This window comes from Lupinus angustifolius, unplaced genomic scaffold (assembly GCF_001865875.1).
Source record: "Lupinus angustifolius cultivar Tanjil unplaced genomic scaffold, LupAngTanjil_v1.0 Scaffold_401, whole genome shotgun sequence".
NCBI lineage: Eukaryota > Viridiplantae > Streptophyta > Magnoliopsida > Fabales > Fabaceae > Lupinus > Lupinus angustifolius.
The window spans coordinates 181,469-197,143 of record NW_017727812.1 but is presented as its reverse complement, the minus strand read 5'-3'; the positions used below and the strand labels follow the sequence as shown (position 1 = coordinate 197,143).

Sequence of the window (15,675 nt, the reverse complement as noted above, 5' to 3'; positions counted from 1 at the left end):
GGCAAGTGAACTAAGGTGTAGGTTATACTTTTTAGTTCACTTGTCAACTCTTTGAGAAGAAGCATTTTTGGATCCTTAAATCAAGTTTTAGGTGATCAAGCTAAAATCGCATTAAGAACATCATAAAGAATCAAAACTTAACCAAAAGTATTAACTTGAATGAATTAAATTCAAAAGATGATACAATTAAAGAGAAGAGATTACACCATAATCCAAATCAATATGTAGGAGCATGAACCATCTACCCAAGGATGAGATGCTTGTGGACCCAAATGAGATTACAAAATTATGTTTTTGTATCACATTTGCCATCTCCTTTCTCCTCTTGAATTAAGAAGAAACTACAAAATAAACTTACCTAAACTACTTTGGTGTAGAAATTCTCCAAGAAATTACAAAGAAGAAAATATAGAAGAAGAGAGAATTTCGGATTGGAGAGCGTATGTAGGAGGGGAATGTATGAATGTGTATTTTCAAGCCTTGAAGTGCCTCCTATTTATAGGAGTTTTCTATCACCATCAAGCTCCTCTCTCCGAACGCCAAGCTGCTGACCAAACCTTCAGCGTGGGTTTGGCCACTTGGCCAAGCAGCTTAGTCACTTGCTTAGGGCTGAGTCACCCAAGCTATTTGTGAGCTACTTGCCCAGCTATTGTGAGCTACCTCTGAAAATCCTATGGAGGCTACTTGGAGTGAGGTCATGCATGAGGTCATGGATGCTTGGTGGCTAAGTCAACTTGACCAAGTTGCTGGGTGCACACTGCCAAGCTCCTATGTGGCACCGTTAATCTGCTTGCTTGAGAAGCTTTGACTGTGCTGATGGTGATGTGGCCTGGTGCTTGCTGATCTGGTCAGGTGTGTGGTTTCAAGCTGGGCGGTCAAGGTGCTCTGCTATGTTTCCTGCTTGAGCAAGTTGGCTTGTGCCAAACTTGTATTCTAACTATGCCAGGTTGAGTTTGATCGTGCCAGGTTGAGTTTGACCATGCCAGGTTGGTGTCCAGGTCAGCTAGGCGTGAGTTTGGTCCAAGCTAAGTTGCTTAGTGAGCAGCTTCATGTTGACTCCATACTTTCTACATAGGCCAAATATTGTTAAGTCATGCTTAATGCTAATCACATAGCTTGCCATGTCAAGCTTAAGCATGTCATGTGTGGATCATTTGGCCTATTTTGAGCATATTGCTTGCACTTGATTAATTCTTCTCTTTTCCACCTAAATCCTAAAAAATATAATAAAAAATAAATACATAAAACATATATACAAGATTGTGATATTTTATCCAAAAAATGTTGAATTAAGTTGGTTTTCTCAATTTTGCCAAGGATAAGTTCCATAAAAAGTATATGAATTTTAGGCATTTTTGGCACTTATCAGTAACGAAAGACTCTTGTCATTGCTTTCTAATGTTCAATTGTAGGGCCAACCATGAATTGGCTTAGTTGTTGCTCACCAACAAATTGTTTTATAAAATACTGAACGAGTATTGCAAATAAGTATAAGGCGTTAGCAAATCCACAAGAACTTAGTAGATATTAGCCTTTCAACTAAATATTGTTGTTCTAAGTTTTTTTTTCAAATGGGTTTTTGATGATTGTTGATTACACTAATATTACTATTTGATTAAACTATTTGGCAAAGATGTTGGGATTGAAATTCATAATCACTATCAATACAAACATGATTTAATAGCACTAACTCACTTAGTAATGATTCTTCCAAACAAATGGCCTCAAGGGTGCAAAAAGCTAATGTCTTAGTCAAATTAGCAGCTCATGTAATAAAGCTCCATGTCTAGTAACTTTATATACAAGATGGTGAGTTATGACTCACAAAATCATACTTCTATGTCTAGTAGTTTATGCATGTGAAATTGAGTTTAATACAACACCTCAAATATTCTAATCATCAATGTCTTGGTCATATTAGTAGCTCATTAAAATAGCTCTATCTCTAGTATCTTCATAAAAAAAATGAAGACATATGAACCGTTAAACATACTTATGTCTAGTAATCTATGTTAAAAAAATTGAGAGTTGTTTAGTTATTTAATTAGCTTTATGTCTATCAACCAAAACAAAAACATGCATGAAGTGAGAAGTTGATATAAATCTATGTCTAAAAATTATACCAAATTGATGAGTAGAATAAATTCTCCAATATTGTAGTTCGAAATTCATAAAACAAGGTGCCAAAATTAAAGTAAGCATTAAGTACATAAACAACTCATAAGCATAAAAAGACAACAAATTAGTATAAAATCGAATGCATAAATCAAACTCATAATTACATTCAATCCCAACAATAAGGAATTTAGCCAGTCATACTCATGGTAAATAAAAACAAGTAAAAGAAAGAGAAAATACAACTCATGGGTGAGAATTTACCACTCAAATGAGCATGACTACATTCTCTAGCACTTATTACTTGCTTCTACACTTCTAATAGAGCTTAACTAGCCTAAAAACTAAGAATTTATCTGTATTTCCTGCATTGTGTCTCACAAACCCAAATTAAACCCTTTTAAAGTGCCTGAATTCTAATTTCAGCACTTAGTGCACCTCCTTGCATTGAGTGCAATGTTTCATATAGCCAGGCTCGAACTTTCAACTAATCAAGTTGTGCTCTACGTGTCTTATATGTGTGGATACTTGTTATGTTGGGTGTGGAGAGGCCGCTTAGTGTATCTGATGCAATAATTTTTTGTTAAATTTCGTAATTCATTTCACTGGGCACAGGATGGCACTCGGCGCAGGTTGCCATTGTTGCTCAGAGTGGAATGTGTGCTTAGTGTAGGTATCCGATCCTGTCTGAGTCGTTGGACGTGTTTCCTACGTTGAGGCTGAAAGATTTTTTCCCGAAAACTTAGTTTTTTTTCTCCTCCGGGTTTGTCATGTACGCACACAATTCAAATGTGATATTTGGAAAATAACATGTTTTAATCATTTATAAGCATATAATCAATAATTTAGATTTAGTAAAGAGTCAAAGTGCCAAACAATTGATAGTCAATTTATGATATTTTGGCACTTAATAGTTGTTGGATGGTAAAACTCAAATCAGGACGAGTGTTTGTCAAGTAAAGCAACCTACTCACTAATTGACTATAAAACATTGGATTGGATTAAGGATCACTATCATTTTGGTTTAAGTGGACACTCTTAACCATAGGAGTAAGCACAAGCTCGGAAGTAATAAATCCTTTGTCGGAAATCAAATTGAGTGTATATTTTCTTTGATAGAGTATAATTTCTTATTGGGAACGAGCAACTTCTAACACAAGGAAAAGTATTACAAAAGATTAATTCCCAACTAATATTATATGTAAGGGCGGGAAACGAGCCTAATTGAGTCAAACCAGAGCTTAACTTGGTTCAGCTCGAAACTCGACTCGAGTTCGATAAAAGTTATTTTTTGCTTGAGTTCGGCTCGATTAAAGTTCACGAACTATTCAGCTAAGCTCAAATTGAGTCATTTGGATAACTCAATAATTATTTATTTTTTAAAAATGAAGTCATAGTAACATATTGTACATTTTCGTTTTTAACAATGAAGTCCATTAGCACATAAGGCTAATGCATGGGCATGATATAATAACAATAAACATAAAAAAATTGTTTATATATATATCGAGCTAACACATGAACCTAACGAGGTACATTTTTAGTTGAAGTTCAACTCATTTGATTCATGTATCAAGTTTGTCGAAATAAATAACAGTTCGAGTTTTGAACGAATATTGAATTAGTTCGGTTCATAGCCAACCCTAATCACATTACATATAAAGGTTAAAAACACAAATCATGCTGATATTTTTTGTGCTAAAGGAAATATTAAGTAAGTAAATCATGAACATTGTATTACCTTCTTCACTTCATACTATTAATTCACTTCTTCCATATGATTCGTTGATATAAATGTTTCATAGAAAATAATTGATTGTCCAAAAAAAATTGTAATTGAAAATAATAAAAAAGGATACTACATAATTAAGTATTGATTGCCACATAATTAAGTATTTTACATCCGTGAAGACATTAATCATAGTTTTCTCCCTTTCATAGTTATAGGTTTTGATCATGCCATTTTAATGTACATTTCAGTTGATCTTCTATCAAATTTGTGTAAGTCAAATTTTCTAGTAGAAGTCGATTAATCCTTAAAATATATAACAATTGCCATGGTTGTTGTGTGGTTCTCATACCATTTTTCTTCACTCCTCCAATTTTCTTTGCTAAACCAAAGAAGAGAAGGTTAGAGTTTCTCTTTCAACCTCTCTTCTCCATTTCTTTCCCAGTTCTACTCAACCCTAAAGAGAGAGTTAAAAGTATGTTTTTTACCATGAAACAAATTTAGTCATTATGTTTAAACCCTTTCAACTCCTTAAAATTATCATTTTCCATTGGCTGGGTTTTCTCTTCCGAGGGATTCACATTAAAGGCAATCATTCTCTCTTCAAGTGTTCCGTTTAGCTATGTTTTGTCAATTAGGGAAGGTGGAATTAATGTCACATCAATTCATTCACTTAGAGAATTTACTGATTGGTTTCTTCTCAACACATTGAAATTGGAATTCAAATTGGGAGTTGAAAACCAAGGGAGACCATCCATGTCATAAGCTTCTCCAATTCACTCTTCCACGACTTTGTCCTAAAGATGTCACTTGATCTATAGGGAAAAGAATCCTCTCTAGTACTGAAGAAATAATTTATTACTTTTGTATTAAATGTTGCTTAGTATTATCACATATTCACATTGCATATAAAGGATAAAAGCATACATCCTACTTATATTTTTTCTTCTTAAAGGAAGTATTAAAGAAGTAAATTGTGAACATTTTATTACCTGATAATAATACAAATCAATCAAGGGATCAAATGGCTTGAATGGAGCATCACAATTTGGAAACAAATTGAATATGTTGACAAACATGTCATATTTCTTAGTAGTTTTTTTTATCGTGTTCGTGGTTGTGTTTGGATTTTCACAGAGAAATGTACATTCTAATCTTAAACATATACCCACGAGCACACAGTAAAAAACAGTTTCTATGCTAATAGAGCTTTGCCTTGTTGATAATAATTTAACTATTATCCTAATATGAAAATTTGTGAATATATATTTAAGTGTTCAGTGAATTGCAACATGTAAACCCTTTATATACAAAATATCCATATCTAAAAGCATTGGTATGATCTTTTTTTAAACATTTTTGGTTTTATGTTCTTTTCGTAGTATGTTTGTTAAAATAAAAAGTAAATTACATTGACACCCCTGAGTTTTAGTGAAATTACACAAAACACCCCTAACTTTGTTAAAAATAATAAAGAAATATTGACTCATATATTATTTGGACTTGCCTACACAATATATCATATTTTGTTTAACTTAATTACATTTATCATATTTTTTGTTTAAAAAATTACACTTATTTCTTATGCAGGGGTGGTCAGTGTAATGAAAGTATAAATATTAGGGGAGGTTTGTGTAGCTGTAAAAAAGTGAGAGGTAATTTGTGTAATTTCAATAAAACTCAGGGCGTGTAAGTGTAATTTACTCTAAAATAAATGATAGATTCCCATCTTGTAATAATATTAGGTATTTCAATTTTATAAAATAGAAAAATATATTTGATGATAATGAATAAACCTTATTATGTCACGTAAGGAATCGCCCAAAATATGTCGAAATATAAATGTGTATCACAATTTAAATTGCAAGAAAGTATAATGAGGAAAAAAGACAAACATTAGGAAAAGTAAAGTTATTATTCGCTAGAACAAATTGTAGGATACTACATTTAAAAAAAAACTAAAAATGCTCTACTTCCTTTCCAATGGTACTTTTAATGCTAAATCTTACTAGCTTCAGCTAAATCATAGTCATTATACTAACAAATCAAATGATGTCACTGAATACGGAGGGAGTATAACATTCATTTCCTTAGCAGCACTTTCAAGTGGACTTTGGTGGGGCACGACCTGTATTTAAATTAAAAACAAAACAATAAAAACATATATTTTCACTGAAATTATTGTCTAATTAAGGCTAACAAGGTATATATAAATGAAGTTCAAATAAATTAATGTGCACCTTCATTGGCTCTAAGAAGGAATTTTCATCCATTAAGTTTGATGATGTTAACACTGTCTTTGTTGAACCAAGTTGTCTAATAGTTGAGTTCAATCCATTTACACAAATTTGAAGGTTCTGAGGGGTAATTCCAAAGTTCACTGCCTGTGCCGAAGTCAATAAAGTAAATAAAGTGTTAGTGAAAGGATCAATACGAAATGCTACTTCATAGTTAAAAGGATTCCTATTTTACCTTTATTCTTATGTAATTTTGATTATCCCTTGACCCTTTTAGATTAATTGCAGATGCAATAAGTGAGTTTGATGAATTAGTCTTGAGTGTTGTTGGGAGAAATATTGCTCCACTTGATTCCGTAAAAAATTTCTGCACCCAATAGCTTGGAGTTCCATAATGTTGATAAGAGTCAAACACAATTGCATCCGGAATCCACCTATAATGAATTATATATGACTATCAATATAACTTTTGAAGTGATTATTATATCAGAAAATAAAATGAAAGAGGAAGCATAAGAAAATTACCTCTTGTCATTTATATTTAGGAAAAGTGGTGCATAGCAAACCATCTCCACAATATCACTGCATAAAAAGTGAATGAGATGAAAATATTGATTTTTAGTTGAAGCAATAAAACAAAGTTAATAAAATATAAGCAAATAAGTATATAAAATATACCTGTTCTTCTCTAGTCCAATTAGAAATGCTGCTTCGGCCACAGCAGCTAGAAGGCTTCCCATTGCAGCATCTTTCTTCCACACCGCATACTCACTAACAAAAGCCTGTAAAATCAACATGACTATTCATATAATGAATGCATGTAAAATGATAATCCATAGATTAAAAATTCAAGGACTGATTACGAAAAATCAATTAATCTAACCTTTGGGCCAGATCTTGATGTTTTATCGAACTTACTAGACTGCGCAAACATATCTGTAGAACTTGTATAAATCTGAGAGGAAATATACAAAGCATTAAAAAGGTAGTAACAAATAAGTTGACAAACAAAAAGACATCTTTAGAAGTATAGTTATAAAAACATTACATGGAAGTCGAACAAATCAGCTGGTTGGTTTAACGGTTTAATAGATCCGTCACAATTTGAGATAATTTTAATATCTGGATAGCTATATTTTATCTTATCGTGAAATATAAGATAATTTTCTGAAAAGACAAGAAAGAAAGAATAAATATATATATGTACATATATAATAAAAGGTTATTGGCCAAATACATGAAGATGTTTATTAAAAGTGAAAATTGAAAAAGACATGCCTTGATAGTTACTCTTCCAACAATCTTCATTTCCTATTGCTACGTATCTCAAGTCAAATGGTTTAGGATGTCCCATAGCTGCTCTAACAGAACCCCATTTTGATGAGGCACAACCTCTTGCAAACTCAATGCTATCCAAGGCATCCTATATATATAAATACAAAGGTGTCAATAGAATATTAACTATGAAAATTAAAAATACACTTAAATATAAAAGCAAGCAAGAAGCTTATACTTGCACATATGGTGAAAGATCTGATCCATTAACTTGTTCCGTATGACTGATACCTAGATATTTATTCAATAAATTAGAAGACAAAAACTGAAGTTCAGATAAGATACTAAAGATATATATATATATATATAAATAATTATATACCAGCATTAAACACCCATACTGGCAAAGCATTAAGGTCCTCAGCTAGCTGGTGAAGACAAATAATGTTATTAGTTTGAGTCCCTGTAAATATTATTAGATATATAACTTGTAGTGAATGGAAAATTTGAATTTTGTAAATTTAAAAGGTAACTCACTTGAAGACCCTCAAAATAACCAAAGCCATCATCAGTCCAATAGTTCCAAACATCATTAAGGTGACCAGGTCTTTCCTCCCATGGTCCAACAGTATCTTTCCACCTAAATGCGTTGCTTAGAGTATTTCCTTCAACGAAGCAACCACCTAGTGTATTCACAACCAAATATAATTTATTAACAAAGTGAGATAGGAAATTAAGGATTGGTTTGAAGATAGAAATCTATATTCACAATATTATGTATTTATATACATACCTGGAAATCTAAGAAACTTTGGTTTTAATTCTGCCACCATTTGGAAAAGGTCATTTCGGAAGCCATTGCCCTATATCAAGAAAAGAATGAATTTATGTCCTTATATAAGTGAAAGTAATGAAATGAAAAAGAAAGAATTGCAACAATCGACCAATGAGGTGCCAAATAGTGAACTCTTCAAATATTTTACATTCTTAAGGAACCTAAGAATCATTGTTTAGAGATAGATTTATATATACCTTATATGTGTCCATAGGCATAGCTGATACTTGATCTAACCAGTAAACCCCTTTAGTCGTTGTTGTTATTTGTAGGCTAGCATTGTGGTATGATGCATTGGCTTCCAATATATTCACCATTCTTGTCCAATTTGAAGTATTACCAACACTGCCAAAATCTATCAATTAGTTATATATCTCAATCAATACAAAAAACATAATTTTGCAGGTTCATGATGGGGGTTGTAGCCCGTTCCTTAAAATGAAATGAAACTCACAAATATTGTGGATAAATTTAGATATTATTTACTAACCAGATTATAGTTTCATGACTCCACTTTGTTAAGGGACAATTTATACAAAGTTGTTAGGGTAGTACAAAGTTTTCTTTATTAAAGAAACTCACATGACATTAACTGATGCAAGTTTTGTATCATAATCTCCGGCGAATGATATTTGTAAATCAGCCATTGCTGAGGCTTTAACATAGTATACTATTTGATACTTCTTCCCTTCCTCAATATTCTGAAAACGAAGAAAGAAATCTTACAAAGATTGAAAATTACTTTATTGCCAAAAATAAGCATTTGTACAAGTTGTAAACATTATTTGGTGTCATATTTAAAAAAATATTATAGGCGTGAGAAATTATTATTCTTTTCTTCATTCCCATAATTAGTTAGTTCTAAGATGCAATACATAATATAAAGGAAATATTAATTTGTCTTACCATGCCCCAAAAACCAGGGTTAGAAATGCCAACCCCACTACATGGACAAGGTTTTTTGCCACCACAACGCACTTTCATTCGTAATGCAACCTTGTTTCTCTTAAAGCAAGATTTAAGATGCGTTGAAACATAAATGGATGAGTTATCTCCAATAATTGACCAAGGATAAATATTTGACGTTGCGTGTCCAGCTTCAAAACCTAAAAAAATAGATTTGTGATAAGAAAATAAAAGATATTCTAGAAATATAGAGTCCAATTGAGATTTAAAAGAAAGACAAGATGAAGAAAGGCTTAGGATTATGGAAATTACCTCTATTGCTCACAAGTTCGGCCCATAATCCCCCACTAACTTCATGATTAATCTCCTGAAAAGAAACTTAGAGAATAAGAAACAATAATATTGGTTGACTAACTTCTAATATTCAATAACATTTATAACTGAAAGTTTGATCTTTTTCGGGTTTTATCTTTTGTAATAAGTCAATTTATAGAGATAATAAAACAAGAAGCAAAATTCATTCATTAAAAATATATTATTTTATTACAGTGATGATAAATAAAATTGGATCTAATTAGATATTGAAAATAAATAGAAAGAATGAGTATAAAAATAAATAAAAATTTTCATGAGGATGATTTTATAAACCTCCCATTTTATTAGAAGCAAGCATGTCACGAAGGATATTTTTCTATTTTATGAAAAATGATGGGCAATTACATCTTAAAACTTTAGTACTCACCTCTAGGAATACTCCAAAAAAGTTTTCGGGAATTCGCCTTGGGGATAAAGTAGAAGTAGCATTTACAACTAATATTGATGTCTGGTTGGCATCGGCACAACAATGAAAAACAAGAAGATAAACTATCAAGGAATAGAGCAAAACACTGCATGTAGCCTTTAAAGAATAAAAACCCATTCTATGCTTGATTGATATGACAAAATTATGAAGATCTCCTTGTGTTACAACTCATATATATAGCGTTGAAGATTATTAATATATTATTGGCCGTGTTTGGTTGCCAACATGGCAACATTAATCTAATCTAATCATATGGCTCTCATTATGGACATTATCCTATATCCTATGTAATAAAAGTCATATGATTCCTTGATATTAATATTTCAAAGAAAATAGTTTATCTCCAAAAAAATATTTGTAACTGAAAAAAATAAATACATAATAAAAAGGATATCACATAATTATGTATTAATTGCCACATAATTATGTATTAATTGCCACATAATTATGTATTTTTTCTTCTCATTATAGCATTTAAATCTGTGAAGGCGTTAATTATAATTTTCTCCCCTTCATAGTTAACGGTTTTGATCATGCAATTTTAATGAACATTTGTTTTGATCTTCTATGAAATTTTTGTAAGTCAAATTTTCTAGTGAGCTATTGATTAATCCTTAAAATATATCACAATTGTTATGGTTGTTGGGTGAGTCTCAAGTCACTTTTCTTCTCTCCTCTCATTTTCTTTGCTAAACTAAAGAAGAGAAAAAGTTGAAGTTTCTCTTTCAACCTCTATTCTCCATTTCTCTCCCATTTCTACTCAACCCCAAAGAGAGAATTAAAGTACGTTTTCCACCATGAAACAAATTTAACCATTATGTTGAAACCCTTTCAATTCCTCAATTATCCTCTTCCCTTAGTTGGGTTTCCTCTTTTGGGGATTCATATTAAAGGCAATAATTTCCTCATCAAGTGTTTTGTTTAGCTATGTCTTGTCAAATAGGGAAGGTGAAATTAATGACACATCAATTTATTCACTTAAAGAATATGCATTTATTGATTTTTAAAGTCCCCCAATTTGGAATTTTTAGGAGATAAAATATCAAAATAGTTAAATATGTTTAGTAATAATATATAATTATATATTATTGTCCATTTCTCATTATTAATTACATTTTTAAGGGAAAATAAAAAAAAATTCTTACATAATCATTAGTTTACTCTCCTTCATCTAAGTTTCATACTCCCAAACAAGGGAGAGGATTTCCTTCATTTTCCCTTCTCTTCCTCTCCCTTCCTAACCATTTGATTTCTCTCATTTCCTTTCTCTCCTAACTCCCAATCAAAACCTAAGTGAATGAATTGATGGACATTAATTTCACATTTCCTAATTGAAAAAACATAGCTAAACAAAACACTTGATGAGAGAATCATCCCCTTTAATGTGAATCCCCAAATGAGGAAAACCAACCAATGGAAGAGGATAATTTAGAGGAGTTGAAAAGGTTCCAAAATAATAGCTAAATTTGTTTCATGGTGGAACAACACACTTTAACTCTCTCGGTTTTGTTTGGAAGTTATGAGGGAAAGGGAATGAGAGGGATCAAGGAGTTAGGAAGGGGGAGGAAGGGAAAGGAAAATGAAGGAAATTATCCACTTGTTTGATAGTATAAATTTAGATGAGGAGGATAAACTAATGATAATGTAATTTTTTATTTTTACTTTAAAAATGCAATTAACAATGAGAAATAGACAATAATGTATAATTATATAATATTACTAAAAATATTTAGTTATTTTGACATTTTATCTCCAAAAACTCCAAATTGTGGGACTTTAAAATAGACATATGGAGGATTTTGGAGAGTTTAAAAAACCCTCAAAAACCTTCTCATCTCCTTCGTCCAACTCCCTAATAAGGAAAAGACTTTTCAAAGTCATCCATTTCATTACTTTCCCCTCCAAACCCCATTCCCAAATAAAGCCATAGGGTTCAGTATAAATGAGAGAAAAATGGAGAAGAGAGATATAAGAGAAACTCGAACTTTCTCATTTGGTTTAGCAAAGAAAATGGGAGAACAGAAGAAAAGTAGCATGAGACTAACACAACAACCATGACAATAGTGATATATTTTAAGGATTAATCAACAACTCTATAGAAAATTTGACTTACACAAATTTGATAGAAGATAAAAAGAAATGTTCATTAAAATTGCCTGATCAAAATCTATAACTATGAAGAGTAGAAAATTATGATTAACGTCATCACAAGTGTAAATGCTGTATCAAGTAAGCAAAATACTTAATTATGTGGCATCCAATACTTAATTATAGGGTATCATTTTTATTGTGTTTTTATTATTTTCAGTTACTAATATTTTTTTGGAAAATCAATTATTTTCTACCAAATATTTATATCAAGGAATCATCTGATATTGAAGTAATGAATTAATAGTACGAAGTGAGAATTTTGACTTTTATTACATAGGATAATGACTTAGAAGTGACATCATTTGATTTGTTAATATAATGACTATGATTTAGCTGAACCTAGCAAGATTTAGCATGAACAACACCATTAGAAAGGAAGTAGAGTATTTTAAGTTTTTTTTTAAATGTAGTATTCTACAATTTGTTCTAGTGAATAATAACTATACTTTTCCTAATGTTTGCCTTTTTCCCTCATTATACTTTCTTACAATTTAAATTGTGATACTCATTTGTATTTGGACAAATTTTGGGCAATTCCTTACATGACATAATAAGGTTTATTCATTATTATCAAATATTTTTTTATTTTATAAAATTGAAATACCTAATATTATTACAAGATCAGAATCTATAATTTATTTTAACAAACATACTACAAAAAGAACATAAAACCAAAAATGTTTAAAAAAAAGACATACCAACGCATTTGGATATTGATATTTTGTATATAAAGGGTTAATGAGTTGAATCTCACATGTACCGATTAACAGAACACTTAAATATATATTCACAAATTTTTATATTAGGATATTATTTAAATTATTATCAACAAGGCAAAACTCTATTAACAAAGAAACTATTTTTTACCCTGTGCTTGTGGGTATATGTTTAGGATTAGAATGTATATTTCTCCATCAAAATCCAAACACAAGCCACGGACACAATAAAAAAAACAACTAAGCAATATGACCACATATTCAATTTGTTTTCAAATTGTGATGCTTCATCCAAGCCATTTGTTCCCTTGATTGATTTGTATTATTATCAGGTGTTCACAATTTACTTATTTAATATTTCTTTTAGTAGGAAAAAAATATAAGCAGGATATGTGCTTTTATCCTTTATATGCCATGTGAATATGTGATAATACTAAGCTACATTTAATACAAAAGCAATAAATTATTTCTTCAGTATTAAAGTGGATTCTTTTCCTTATAGATTCGGTGACACCTTTAGAACAAAGTCGAGGAAGAGTGGATTAGAGAAACTTGATATAATTTAAAAAAAAAATCTTGTTTTGATTGTGTAAATATGTACAAAGTAAATTTGTTTGTTTAAAAACAAACAAAAAAATTCAAAACCGAAAACAAAATGGTTAAACAATTTTTTTGAAACATGATCACATGATTAGAAAATGTTAAGTATACTATAAATTAACCTTTGATTGAGCAAAATGAGATATATGCTAAACTTTTGTGAAAAAATCATATAATGTCATAACTTGAAATTTTTGCAAATTGAAAATTCAATTTTATGTAACAAGATCTTTGCAAACATTTTTTAAATCAAAAAGTGTGAATCCAAACCAAGTAAGGGAGTGAGCCAAACACATGAGATAATCAAAGTGAGAATCAACATTTGATTTATCTAATTAAACTTGTTTGAGTCTTTAAATCTCTTCATTGCATAAGAATGATAAGAAATGATCAAGGCATGTTCTTTGATTAGTTGAACTCAAGGCCAAAAAGTCCAAACCAAATTAGAATCATCCCTTGATAAGCCCCTTTGAGCCAGACAAATGAAATATATTTTTTTTCAAACTATCCCATAAAACCGAATTGAAAATATATTCTAAGAGAGCATTAAATTTTTGAAAGGATTAAGTTTGGGGGAAAATTGGTGGACTTTGCTTCTTAAAAGAAAAAGAAAACTCAATCTTTAGAAATGAAAAGGAAACAAAAAGAGATTGAGAAAAATAGAAGCCAATGTTCAAAATGTTAAAGAGGTTGGGAAAAATAATGGTAAAAAGAAGAGTAAAGTATTCCTTTGAGAAAAATTTCAAAAATTCTCTCTTTTTAATTTAGCCTTGAAAATCTAGAAAAAACCATTATCCAAACCAAGCCTCATTACAACCAAAATAATGACCTTAGTGATCTTTAATTATATATGCAATTTAAGAGAATATGTGAGATAAAGAACAAGTTCAAATTACTACAAACAAATGCTTGAAAATTTGAGTGGAACAATTACCATTCAAAAAGTTCCAACTTTGAACTTGTGTGCAAAGAAACACTTTTTGGTTAGAAAAATATTTGCTTAGGTAAATTGTTAAACATTTTTTATAAAAAAAAACATTAATTCCTTGTTTGAAGCATTATGTGTCAAAATTCACAAATCATGAAAAATCTCATTGAAATCTATTTTTGACATGCTTATACATTTGAAATCATGTTGATCATTATTATTTTTAGCCAAATTAATTTCGGATGATTTTCACCTTTTGTTTGAGGACAAACAAAATTTTAAGTTGGGGGAAGTTTGATAAGTGTCAAACATACCTAAATTTCATACACTTTTATGGCACTCAAGCATAATTGAGAAAAACCAACTTAGAACAATACTTTTTGCATAAAATATCACAATCTTGTATATTTGTATTTGTATTTCTTTTTTATGTATTTTGTACAATTTAGAAAGAAGAAAAGAAGAGAAAGAAGATTAATGTTCAAAAAGAAAAGGAAGTCAAAATCAAGGTGCTCAAGCAGGCAGCTGAGCATGGACCAAGCCACGCTAAGCTGACCTGGTCACCAGCCTGACCTGGACCAAGCTGCTCAAGCAAGCAGCTGAGCGTGTAAGAATGAGATTGCAACTAAGAGGGGGTGAATTAGTTGACTTAAAATTATGGTTACTTTTTCTGCAAAAAGTAAGAGTTATTGTGCAGCGGATATATTGCAGAAAATAAACAAGAATAAATCAAAGAAGTAAGGGAGAAGAGAGTACACAAGGACTGGTTCACCTTCTTGTCCACCGAAGGCTACATCTAGTACTCTTGCAGCACAAGAGATTTTCCATTAAATATTATGAGTTGTAATAACAATATCTCACCCCGAGATCTCATGTACCTTACACACTCACTAATATTTATACTATTGGGAAACATCTTTCCAAGTAACTCTATCCCCTTTCTATTCACACCCTGTGAAAGAAAGTTATTACAATGAATGAAGAATTTCAATGATGATTTTGGATTGCCTTTACAAGTATGAAATATAATAACACTTGCAATCCAATCAACTCTTTTGTATACTTAGTAATAATGCTCTTTAAGTTTATAAAACTTTGAAACACTTCTAAGCAACTTCAAAAAATAACTTTTGAAAGTTTGAGTGCTAGTTGCCAAAAGTGTAGAGAAATAACTTCATAATAAGTTTAAGAGCTTTTGGAAATTTTATAAGAGTTGTGTATATGTTGTGTATTTGTGTTGTGAGACTTAAAGTCTTTATATAGACTTTCCAAACACCCATGGTGCCTTTCTGAAAGTGTAGGAGTTGTTTGAAGTGAAAAGATTTCGTTTGGAGTGAAAACATTTCATTTTGAAATCTGAAATCTCATGCAACAGTCTTCA

General features: G+C 30.8%; 1 pseudogene; it reads right to left on the bottom strand.

Moving 5' to 3' along the window:
• Positions 1 to 5,862: 5,862 nt before the first annotated feature.
• Positions 5,863 to 10,021, bottom strand: LOC109341200 (annotated as a pseudogene).
• Positions 10,022 to 15,675: the final 5,654 nt, after the last annotated feature.